At 40.1% G+C, this 12,871-nt stretch overlaps 1 protein-coding gene across 1 annotated transcript in view; it reads right to left on the reverse strand.

Annotated features, from left to right (window-relative positions):
• The window catches only part of brinp2 (bone morphogenetic protein/retinoic acid inducible neural-specific 2), a 206,578-nt gene extending 202,719 nt beyond the window's left edge, over positions 1 to 3,859 (reverse strand). The window contains exon 1 of the mRNA XM_054769147.1: positions 3,360 to 3,859. The gene's annotated coding sequence lies outside the window, so the exon portion shown is untranslated. The remainder of the gene's footprint in view (positions 1 to 3,359) is intronic.
• Between the last annotated feature and the right edge of the window lie 9,012 nt (positions 3,860 to 12,871).

Consider the following 12,871-nt stretch of genomic DNA (forward strand, 5'->3'; position numbering starts at 1 on the left):
CTGACTCACGTTGTCATCTTACAAACATTAAACTCATCACACAGCAACTTAACACTCTAAGGATATACCTCAAAAATATAGAAACATATACAAATACAAGTTTAAAATGATAAAAAAAAACAACATTTTAAAATTTTCCGATATTGCATTTCATTTGAGAAACCATTTCATAGAAAGCATAGAAAATGATGGATGGCGCTGCAATGCTGTCTCTGTCCGCCAGAGGGAGCCAGAGGACCCACAGCACAAAGGCCAGAGGGAGTTGACGTCATTGCAGCGACCCAATGAAAGCGTTGCTCACATGCAATGCCTTCATTTTGAGTGTTAAGTTGCTGTGTGATGAATTTAGTGTTGTTAGTGAAGTGTTCTTTGACAGATGACATCATGAATCTGACTGTTATATATGGTGGTATATATAATGATGTCCTGCGATTTCCAATGGATTGACAAGCTCTTTGTGAGTACACTGATAGTTCGTGATTGGCTCCTGCCAAAGAAAGAGCTACCGTTTCCTCACTGATTTGCAAGAGGCACAGTATTTAAACAGTTAGTAGTAGTTCTTAAATAAAGTGAGATGTCACAAGATTAGAATTTAGCCATAAATTAGTTGCACTGCTGTATAAGGGTTCAAAGTTTAAGAAAAAAGTAGCGGCTTATACACCGGGATTTACGATAAACGAACACATATAAAGAATATACATTTGTTATTATTATTTTTTACATAACAAAAACAATTTTAGCAACCAAAAAAATCGGAAGAGCCATTTGGGAGCCGGAAGAGACAAAATTCCCATCACTACTCAAACTGCGGCGTGCTCCACACGGCAACCAGCTTGCTAGCTCCGTATGTCCGTGGGGAGGAATTATTGCCAAGATTGGACTTTGGATTGTAAATGTGCAATTTGAAATGAAAGCGCTGGTTAAGCGAGGGGTGAGTTAGGCGTCTTCTAATGTAATATATCACACCTCAAGATGAATCACTCTGACTCACACGCAGCTTTTAGCAAAATAATGACAAGAAGCGACCAGCATATATAACCACGTGTCGCGGGTTCGATCCCCCCGTGATCATGTCGAAGTATCCTTGGGCAAGATACAGAACCCCCAGTTGCTCCTGATGCTGCGTCATCAGTAGGTAAATGTGCTAACAGTGTCAAAGCGCTTTGAATGCCTTTTAGGAGGAAAAGTGCTATATAAGTCAAAGACCATTTACCATATGGATTCTGTTTGTTATTTAATTCCAATTACGGATGGGCAATATGGGCTAAAATCCATATTGCAATATACAATGCAGTCTCATCCGATATATTTTTGACATATACATTACAATAAAAGTTATATATATGTTCAATTTCCTATATTCAGACAAACGTTTTAAGGTATGTTGGGTGTAGATTTACCTTGACATTTTTCAACTGTCATCAACATTTCAAAACATATTTTTCTTGTGTTTTATCATGCCAAGCATTATTTGGATATAGTATTCATAACACAGTAGAGGAGGACACGTGATCTCAGGGGGAGTCTTCACACTGTGTGTGTGTGTGAGACATTAATGAGAATATTAATGAGAGAACATCAGCCAATGCAAACTAGTGACTTGTTGTGCTTGATAGAGTGGTGAGGGATATATTCCTACAATACACAAGAAAATACAAAACATATAACAACAACAACACTACAATACAAAGGACTGTTGAACAAAAACATTTTCACCACCGTAACCATAACACTATGTCAACTTTCTGTTTATTATGAATTTATGTATTCTCATTTTATTTACTCATTATTTTTTTTTTTTACAATACTTATTGTTAGTTTCTTTTTCCTTCATCGCTGAAAGAGCTGTCATTTTTTTTTGTCATTATTTCATAATTTGTTTGATTTTCGGGCCATCGGGCTTGGGATGTCTCGTTTTAAGGGCATCTGCCATAAAAACTAAGCCAGATAAAATCATGCAAAATGAGGAAAAAGGAAAAAAAAACATTTATTATTATTAAATCTTGTTATTTTATCTTATTTTCTATGTGTCTATTCATTTTTTTAAATTCTTATTTTATCAACTGTTATTGTTCACTTATGCATTCTATTGCATTTTCTCAACTTCTTAAAAAAATGTTTTCCTTTTTCCTTCATCACTGAGTAAACTATTGCTATTCCTAGTGGAAATTTGGTAACAAGTGACAAATCCTCAGTCATAGACTCATAGAAGAAATGGTATCTGCTTCTTCCTACTCCATTTCGGACATATTGAATTGTGTAATCCTATACATGTTCCATATGTGTTCCTTATCAACATGTTATAAACAAATAGAACATGTGAGGTATTAAAGTTTAGACTGGGTGTACTTGTTAAAAATACTGACATTAATAAATTGGTGACCACTCATGTACATCATGCTGCAATCGTTAAACATGTTTTAGGACTACAAATAACCACAAGGCAAGGCACAGGCACGATAATAAAGACATAGTTGTGTCTTTCACTTCATTATTGATTTTTATTGCACTTTACGTTGGACAGCATTCTTTTTACTTCAGCAAAAATCAGTGTGCTGTCCTTTCTTTAAGTGCTTCTATGTTCCACTGTAAGTGGAACTTGAGTGGGCATCCAGGATGACTGTCACAACACACACGCATAAAAAAATGCACGCAGAGCTAAATAGTATATGGAAACATGTGCATCTTTCTGCAATATTGTCTGCAGGCATACATGAATTTTACCTCCAAATCTCCACGGCATTTTTACATATGCACATATATAATCTTCAACCATAACAAATACATCAATCACAACCTTTTTGTGAATATTAATATTTGACAGAGAACTGATATCACATTGTATGACAAATAAGCAACTTATAACCTTAACAGCATGCAAATGTTCACTTTGTCTCCCTTTTTCACTCTGACCAGCAACCCATTTTAAGCACTTGTGCGTTCATATCAATAAACGCCTTCAACCATGCAACACTAGCCATCACTCACTCCTAGACTTCATAGTCATGGACAAAATGAAGTCATCTCAACGTGGAGTTATCAATGATTCTACTTTTGAAGTCTTTCCTTGCCTCGAAAAGACACATCACTTTTTCCAGTCTCTCAATAAAGCCTTTATTCTTTCATCAAGTAGAACATTTTAAGGTTTGGTTATGGTTAGTAGGTTAGCAGACTCCATCCACCTGATGCAAAAACACACCCTTTAAAACCTGCCGCTATTGTTGCTGCAATGTGCGCATAAAGCCGGACAAGTGCGCGGTGCGTAACAATGCGTGACATGGCCAAACATACACCTTGGTTAATGTATAAACATGTATACTGGCTGTGCTTATTGTTAAAAGGTGCATAGCAGGACTCACGCAGGTTGTGAAGGTCCTCCAGTCCAAGCGTTGATGTTGGTGAGGAGATCAGGAGCGGGGAAAAAAAATAGCTTGTTGTCCTCCTAGATCCTGTTTGGACTGCACTCGCTGACTATTCTGACAAATAAAGTCATTTTTATTCTTATTATGTCCTCGGCACACTTTAATAATTGTGTTTTTTTAGAGATGAGGTTCTGGTCGAATCCACGGTGAAAAGAACAATCCAGTAGTTTGCAAAAGTCATCAAGTTTTGTAATGTGGAGATGGAAAATAATCCAAGGAATCTTCTCTGCTGACTTTGTCCATCAACATGCTTCTTTACGGAGAAATTCCACCTGTCCTTTTCTCATTTTTCATTGTTGCCTCTTTGGTGACGTCATCACGATGATGATTGATAGGTCAAGTGGGGTTCTTTTTGTCCAAAATTCATTAAAAAAACGTCCCTTTTCCTCCACATCTGTCCTCCCTTCTGCTTCTCTTCTTTGCCTTTTCCTCCTCTCCTCACAGCATCACCGCCTCTTCTGACCACGCCCCCTCATCGCCCTCATTGGCTTATATTTGCATCACCGCCTGGTCTGACCACGCCCTTTATTTTTATATTTGCATACTAGGAAGAAGGAACACAACAATAATAGTCCACACATTATTATTACACGCAATATAGACACACTATTATTATGCAACACAATATTATTGCTCAAAAAATAAACGTACCGTTGTCACACAGCACAACACATGAAATACACACAATAGTATTACACACAAAAATACATAATTAATACACAGTATTATCACACAACACAACATATTAAACATTTTATTATTACACACAATAGCATTACACACAGAATACATATTTTTTACACAACACATGAAATACACATAATAATATTACACACAAAGTGCACACATAATTATTACCTAACATATTATTATGACACACTAAATACTCATTATCACACAACACATTACACATTTTTATTATTAGACACAATACTATTAGACACAAAATGCAATTATTACATAACACATTATTATTGTACACAGAATACACACGTAATTATGACAAAACATTATTATTAAAAACAAATACACATTATTATTACAAAACACAATATATTACACACATTATTGTTACAATAGCACTACACAAAACCACACACATTATTATTACTCAGAGCAATATTATTACACAACACATTATTATGACACACAAATACACACATTGGACGAGTCTTCAACGTTCACCTCCGGCATGCATCCCGAGGAAGGACGAGGATGTCGAGTCAGAATGGGCCGTATTCTGTGCCTCCATTGCTGAAGTGGCTGATTGGTGGTCACAAGGCAGTCGGTGGCAGGCGTGGCAGCAACACCCAAACTTGATGGTGGACACCAGTGGTTGGGGGGGAAGTCTTAGATGGTTTGTGGAGTTCCTGAAGCAACTGGTACCTTGGCATTGGTCAAAGTACCAACTCAGGTGTGGGAGGAGTTCAGTGAGGCCACAGAGCATGATTTTCAGTGGGCTAGTTGCCAGAGGTTCTGGCAAACCATCCGACGCTTTGGAAAGAGGAACCAGTGCCATGTCCACACTGAGGCCTACTGACATCAACTGAGGCTATAATTGAGTGATGGAAGGAATACTTTAAGGCCCTTCTCAATCCCACTGACACACCTTCCATAGAGAAAGCAAACACTGAAAAAAAAACTTGCAGAGCTTCAGGGGTGGATGAGTTTTGCCCTGAATTCATTAAGGTTATGGATGTTGCCTGTCTTTGTTGACACATGTCTTCAACACTGCATGGAAATCGGGAACAGTACCTTTGGCAGACCGGGGTGATGGACCCCCTTTTTTAGAAGGATGACCGGAAGATGTGTTCCAACTACAGGTGTGTTACAGTTGTCAGCCTCCAGGGGAAAGTCTATTGCAGAGTGCTGGAGAGAAGGATACGACTGTTTGTCAAACCTCAGCTACAGGAGGCGCAATGTGGTCCAGCTCTACAATCTTGCAAGGGTGCTGGAGGGTGCATGGGAGTTTTGCCCAACCATTCCATATGTCCTGTTGGGGACACGGGGTTTGTGGCATGCAACTATATGCCATTTGGCCCTTGTACAACTGGAGCAGGAGCCTGGTTCACATTGCCAGCACTCAGTCGAGCCTCTTTAACTGGATGATCCAGTACACCACTATCTGTATTGTATCTGTTCACCCATCTAAATGATCTGTACTCGAAGTGGGCGGGGAATAAACTGGAAGTGGGCGTGGTTTAATCAGAAATGGGTGGGAGCTTAAATCAGTACATTATTTTAAGTCTAAAATTGACATGGTTTGACCAGAAATTGCTATATTTATATTTGATTTATTTATTTACAGAACAGCCTCAAAATTGAGATTCAGATTACGTTTTTGATCACAGTAAAAGAACGACCACAAAACATATTTTTTATGACGTTTTTTAAGTTTTGTATTGATCTGTGTAAAGTTGGTGATTCATGCAAACATCCAGTGTTAGCAAACAGGGAAATAATCTGTCAGTCTTCACTGTATTTTGTGCCCGTGACCAACGCAACACGAGCCGTTTACAGCTCTGTCTTGTCAAATGCACCGCCTACGTAATGAAACCAGTCGACCCACTAACTTTAAATATCATACAACGAATAAGCAGCAGCGATCCCTTATTCAAGCACCGCGAGCGAGCATTGAGTGAGCGCCCGCACGCAAGGAGCAGCAAATTCAGACATTGTGAGCGCGAGGAGAGTGCTCTTTATGCGCAATGAGTATGTTTTTACGCGTGCAAATTAATGTAACGCCAAGCGAGCCTGTCTAGGGAGGGGCGGTCGCTGTGTGTGACTGGCCAAGATCACAGAGCATGAAGAGTGAATACATAAGTAGTTACCCAATGAGGATTTTCCTTAATCACGAATAGGGATAAGGACGAGCTGTACTACTTTCATGCTCGTACTCGGCAAAAATGCATTATTCGTGACGGATACTCCTCATCCCTACTCTTAACAGTGAACACTGACCTCGCCAAGGCAACTCACCGGTTATTTATTTTTATGAACAGAATTTGTAGGCGCAACCAATGTGTTTAGGCCGTCCTCAGGCTCTCATCTCTGCTATTTGTGGATGATGTGGTCCTGATGGCCTCAACAAGCTGTGCCCTTCGGCATTTAACAGGACAGTATGCAGCTGAGTGTGAAGCTTCTGGGATGAGACTCAACACCTCCAAATCTGAGACTATGGTTCTCAGCCGGGAAAAGGTGAACTGCATCCCTTGCGCCGGGGGTAGGCTCTTTCTCCAGGTGGAGGAGTTCAAGTGTCTTGGGATGTTGTTCACGAGCAAGTGGAAGATAGAACTGTGACATTGGAGCAGCATCAGCAGTGAAGTGGTCGCTGTACCAGACCATTGTGGGGAAGAAAGACCTGAGCCGGAAGGTAAAACTCTTGATTTTTTGGACGATCTACGTTGTTACACTCATACAGTATATGGTCATGAACTTTGAGTTGTGATCAAAAGACCAAGATTGCAGATACAAGTGGCCAAAATGTGTTTTCTCCGTAGGGTGGATGGACTCACCCTAAGGGATAGGTTGAGGAGCTCGGTCATCCGTGAGGACCTCAGAGTAGAACCGCTGCTCCACCATATTGATAGGAGCAAGTTGAGGTGGCGAGGGCATCTCGTCCGGATGCCTCATGGACACTCCCCTGGTGAGGTGTCCAGACCGAGGACATGCTAGAGGGATCATGTCTCACAGCTGGCGTTTGTACTCCTCGGTGCCCCTAGGTGGAACTGAAAGAGGTGTCTGGAGACCTAGAAGTCTGGGCTTCCCTACTGAGACTGCTGCACGCCGCCCGGCCCAGATAAGTAGAAGAAAATGGAAAATGGTTACACAAAAATTGTTACACTAAATATTATAGCGTTAGTGGCCTAGTGGTTAGCATGTTGGCCACACAGTCAGGAGATCTAGAAGATGTGAATGTGAATGGTTGTTTGGCTGCAACCAGTCCAGGGTATACCCCGCCTCTCGCCCGAAGTCAGCTGGTGAAGCCTATCCCCGCGACACTAATGAAGATTAAGCGGTAAAGAAAATGAATTAATGAATTATAGATTAAGAGATTTACAAAACCAATAAGAATATTCCCATTTACATGCTAATCGGCATATTATTAATAATAAAGACAAAACAAATGTATAGATTTTTTTGAGCAAAAATGACAAAATGCTTGTCTTTGTTACATTTAGTTACATTGTATGCGAATGAAAAGCATTATTTCTATGCATATTATTAACAATTGCACAAAATGATATACAATCATTCTCTCACCGCTTTACACTTCGACTTTCACGGCTTCACTCTATCACGTTTTTTTCAAGTATATTAATTTTGACTATGGCCTATTAGTCACAAAAATACTTTTTTTTAAAATCACGTTTATGGCATAATTTAAGCATTTTAAGCATAAAAATGTCTAAATAAAGTAAAACACATTCAGAAGATGCATTCAAAGTACATATCCTTGAAGATATGTAGTATTCTACATTGGTCACTAGGTGTCAGTAATGTTACTGTAATGTTGGGTGAGACACACAACTACCAGGCCTGAATGCCGGAACAACATGCTTGTATTGCAGGTTTGAATTATCCCACAATAGGCACAATAATCACCAACATGATGCTAAACGCAACACTAAACCTGCGACGTCACTTCCTGTCCACCCCCCACTCAGCTTCCCAGCACATCCATCCATTTTCTATGCCGCTTTTCCTCATTAGGAGCTGCTGGAGCCTAACCCAGCTGACTTTGGGCGACAGGCGGGGTACACCCAGGACTTGTCGCCAGCCAATCGCAGGGCACATGTGGACACCGACCATTCACACTCACATTCACACCTATGGACAATAGAGTCGTCAATTAACCTAACATGTATGTTTTTGGAATGTGGGAGGAAACCGGAGTACCCGGAGAAAACCCACGCACGGGGAGAACATGCAAACATGCGAACATGCACAACGGAGATTCGAACCCAGATCTTCCCGATCTCCTGACTGTGACCACTAACTAGGTGGCTATATTGGTGGCTATATTGGGTAATAGGAGTGTAAAGGTGACTCTAGGGTTGTTACTTTATGTCTAGATGGCTCTTAAACGTCTTATAACGTAAAAAAAAAACCATATTTACAAGTTTGTAAACAGGTTTTCTATGCTTTAACTACAAAATATTCCATTTACAACCCCGCCTGTCGCCCGAAGTCAGCTGGGATAGGCTCCAGCATGCCCCCGCGACCCTGGTGAGGAAGAAGCGGTATAGAAAATGGATGGATGGATATTCCATTTACAAATAAGGAACCCAACTTTGTGAAACTTCATTTACCGTGTGTCTGGAACTGATGAATCGCGATAAATGAGGGATGACTGAGCCAATTAAAGTCTAGGGCTGTACGTGCAGAAAAAACACAAGAAACACACGGGTGTAGACATGCTAATTTTTGAGCCGTAGACTGGCCGCAGATCAGCCGCAGAGGTTCTTTGTCATGTCAAACAAACTCACTTACTTTTTTTTCAGGTTGCAAGACAAGCTTACGCACTTCGTACGTCTTTGTCCGTCGTCTGGTTTGGGCAAAATGTAAATTTTGTCACATGTCGCACTTGCAAACTCCTAGGTGTGATGTGCGCCACTCGTGCACCCCACATATGTAATTAGTGCGGCCAATGTACGTTAGATGTTTGGTACGTCCTCCATGTGTGTCGAGATCTTACTCCTTCATCTTCACCACAACTATGTTGTCCATGAACAAAAAAAAAACAAAAACGAAGCAATTTGGCGAATGCCAAAAATCATACGGCCCAAAAATCGTACGTCCAGTTGTGACCTAGGCTTAACCGCGATAAACAAGCGACGAGCGTAATCCATAATATTGAAGTATTTAAGGATATCTATCATTATCTTTGTTTCTTCCTCACCCCGCAAATGTGAACCTTTACCGCCTCCATTTCACGTCATGCTGCACCCAAATAAATCCCACAATCCTTTGCCATGTGAGCAGTGAGCATGCTCAATAACCACTCTATATTCCACCATTACGTCTTTATATGAGCTAATATTGAGCTTGATACAGGCATATGCCATGGGTTTTGAAATTTTCATTTGTAATTGTCCACTGAAAGAGGTGTTTTTTTATATTTACTATATTCTGTTCATATAGGAAGTTTGTGTGCATGGAAAGATGGTGATGGAGACGAGGCAGAAGGATAGAGAAAGACGAGGAAGAGGAGCAAGTGGGATGAAAGTGTAGTGAAAGATGAAGGCGAGTGTGGCAGAAAAAGAATAAAAGAGTGTGAGACGGTCATGATGTGTATGAGGCCAAAGGGACAGGCTGGATGATGAAAAACCCAAATCCTTGTTTTTTGTTTCTTTTCGCTGTACTTTCAACAAACATGTCTAATGTACTTTCATCCTGAAATGTCCTCTCCTGAGCAGAGGCATCTTTTCTTCTTCTGCTTTCTGTCCTGCTGGTGAGGCTGTGATGAATAAGTAAGTGGGTGCAGGGAGGAGATTGGAGTGTGCGTAGAATCTGCTGCCTTGGGCCGTTGGGAGGGAAATAAGTACAAGCAGCAAATGAGAAGCTGGGATATTGCTGGGTATCTTTGTGGCGCAACCACACGTGGTCGCAGGAGAAGGCAGACTAAAATCACATGGAAGCTCCTCAGAGAGTCTTTGATTGATGGCGACGCTTGAGGGAGTATTTCAATATGAACGTGGTTAACTCTGAGCCACATGAGGCATTCATCAGCAGCTGCCATGCAGGAGTGAGATGCTGACTAAATAGTCTTTGATTTGTAAATGCCACCAGGGGAACCTCTCCACAGACACAGCTTTACCTATTTCTACCTCATTCCAGCCTCTCATCCATAAATACCCAACATTCACACACATCACCACCACAGAGTATTTCACAGGTATGAAGGATCTTTAAATGCTCTATATCAGGGGTCACCAACGTGGTGCCCGCGGGCACCAGGTAGCCCCCCACGACCACATGAGGCGCCCTCAAGCCTGCATTCCATTCAGCTTTTCAGTTAATAATGTGAGAACACTAAAAAGAAATGCATTCTGAAATACAAAATGTGAGTTGTGGATACCAGCATGTTCTTAATGTTCTGGTAAAACAAGCATATTCGGTTTGTTTGGGTTGAAATAAGCTATACAAATAATTGTTACAAAAATGAGTAGCTCTTGGCCATTTTCATTTTGTAAAAGTAGCTCTCACAAGAAAAAACGTTGGTGACCCCTGATCTATATTCATTATAAGTCAACGAAGAAGCTCTACCCAGCACCTACTCTTTTTTTATGTCATGGTCTGCATCTTAATTTGGTCACTTCCTGTTTTTCTCTGGCATTTCCTGTCTTTGGCAACTTTGTCTAGAGCAATGAGCCAAGTGGATGTAATACAAAAAAAAAACAATTATTATGAACAAAATTATGAATTAAAATGCATAAAAGTTGTTGTTTGGCCCAAGTAAAATAACTGCCGTTCATGCCTGTCACTCGCAGCTGAGGGCTGTTGGTATTCACATACATGTCGTAGAGCGTACACACACGCATAAGAGAGATCCATTTTTAAACTTTGCCAAATTGCCATCACTAGCTGACAACAAACATAACTAGTGTGTTACACGAGGCTAATTTAATTGGTAGGACTAATTTGTAGGACAATTATCGACCAAATATTTTATCTGGTCGATTATTGTTCCGCAAATTATTGTCAATAACTGATATTATTGACAACATTTTTTTAGACATTTTTTTCATTAATTATATGGCATAAAAATGTGAGTACCTCGTATCAAAAGCAATAAACTTAAATTTTTCAAGAGTATTTAACATTGTAAATGAGTCAAGAGCTTTTAAAATAAAACGATAAAAAATAGACCCTGTCTCTTTAAAGAAAAAAAAACACTCCAATAAAAAGCACACACAACAATTAATACAATAAATACAATGGAGTATCAAATCTATGTGAACAAAATTGCACTTGAATAAATCATGAACATCGGGTATTAATCCTTAACAGGAAGGCTTAACATATACCGAATGATGCTGTGATTGTGCACCATTTTGCACTATTTTGTTTAAATTTACTTTGCCTACCAAACACCTCAGTCAGCGTTGACTGTCGGGACGAAGGCTCCGCTGCCTGCGGCACCTCCATTGGTAGTTTTTTTGCCTGTTGGGAAAACTGTCGGTGTCAGTGTTCATGCGCTCACCTTGTTCATACTCTTTAAAACCAAAACATTCCAACACTGGGGCTGCAGCATTAGCCTGAGAAACCATCGCTTGTGTGTCTTCATTCATGTTAGCGTATGCTTGCTCACGAGGCTAACTTGCTGCTAGCCAATGTAGCCCCACCTCCAAGTACTGGGACAAAGAGGGCAGGAGAGGACAGGAGGGTTCACTCTCTGTATTCATTCCACTCTCGCAGACAGCTGCAGAGTGAACCCTCTTGTCACCCAGCCTGTGGTAAAGACAGAGAGATACAGGCAGATTTCATGCGTATGGATAAATTATCTAAAATACAAATATAAGGCATTCAGAAGATGCATTCAAAGACATTACCAGTGTAAGTTAGTATTCTACACTGGTCACTAGGTGTCAGCAATGTTACTGTAATGTTCAATGAGACACACAAGCACCAGACTTGATTGCCGGAATGACAGGCTTTTATTGCAGGTTTGAATGATCTCACAACAGCCACAATAATCCCTAACACGGGCTATTGCTGCAGCCAAGCTAAAACTCAACTTTGAACACTCCACGTTACTTCCTGTCGGCGCCCCCACTCATGTCACCTGGCACTGAAACACATTTACAACTACACACACTTATTTATGTCTGAAATGTCTCATTTTATCCTATTATGTCTACTATATTGGGTAAGAGGAGTGTAATGGTGACTACAGGGGTGTTATTTCATGTCTAGAGGGTTGTAATAATGTAAAAAAAAAAACATATTTTCTATGCACTACAGGTTTTCTATGCTCTATAAAAAAGTATAAATATTCCATTCATAAATTTGCGGAAATTCACTTCTGGAGCCAATTAACGACAATAAACCAGGGATTACTGTGATAATAAATACTACAAATATGAAAAAATATACATTTCACAGAGATAATTATCATTTTACATCTAGAAAACAATGCAAAATCCTGGCAAGATTGAATTCAATAGTGTTTTTCACGTTATATCAAAATGCTGGCACTCCTAACTTTAATTTGGCCCCATGGCAGGTTATTTAGTAGTCACACTCAATAAAAAACATACACAGACGGTGAGTCAGCAACACGTAGGATGCTTTGTTTTGGCACTCAGTTTTGCGGAACAACAAAATACAGAGCATACAGACTAATTAGTTCTGTGCAATATTGTCCAAAAACCCAGTGTAAAGGCAAAGACAACATTTTAGGAAACATTTTAGACTAAAAACAAATAATGTGAAAACTGGGGTAT

The sequence above is a fragment of the Dunckerocampus dactyliophorus genome, chromosome 2, assembly GCF_027744805.1.
Source record: "Dunckerocampus dactyliophorus isolate RoL2022-P2 chromosome 2, RoL_Ddac_1.1, whole genome shotgun sequence".
Lineage (NCBI taxonomy): Eukaryota > Metazoa > Chordata > Actinopteri > Syngnathiformes > Syngnathidae > Dunckerocampus > Dunckerocampus dactyliophorus.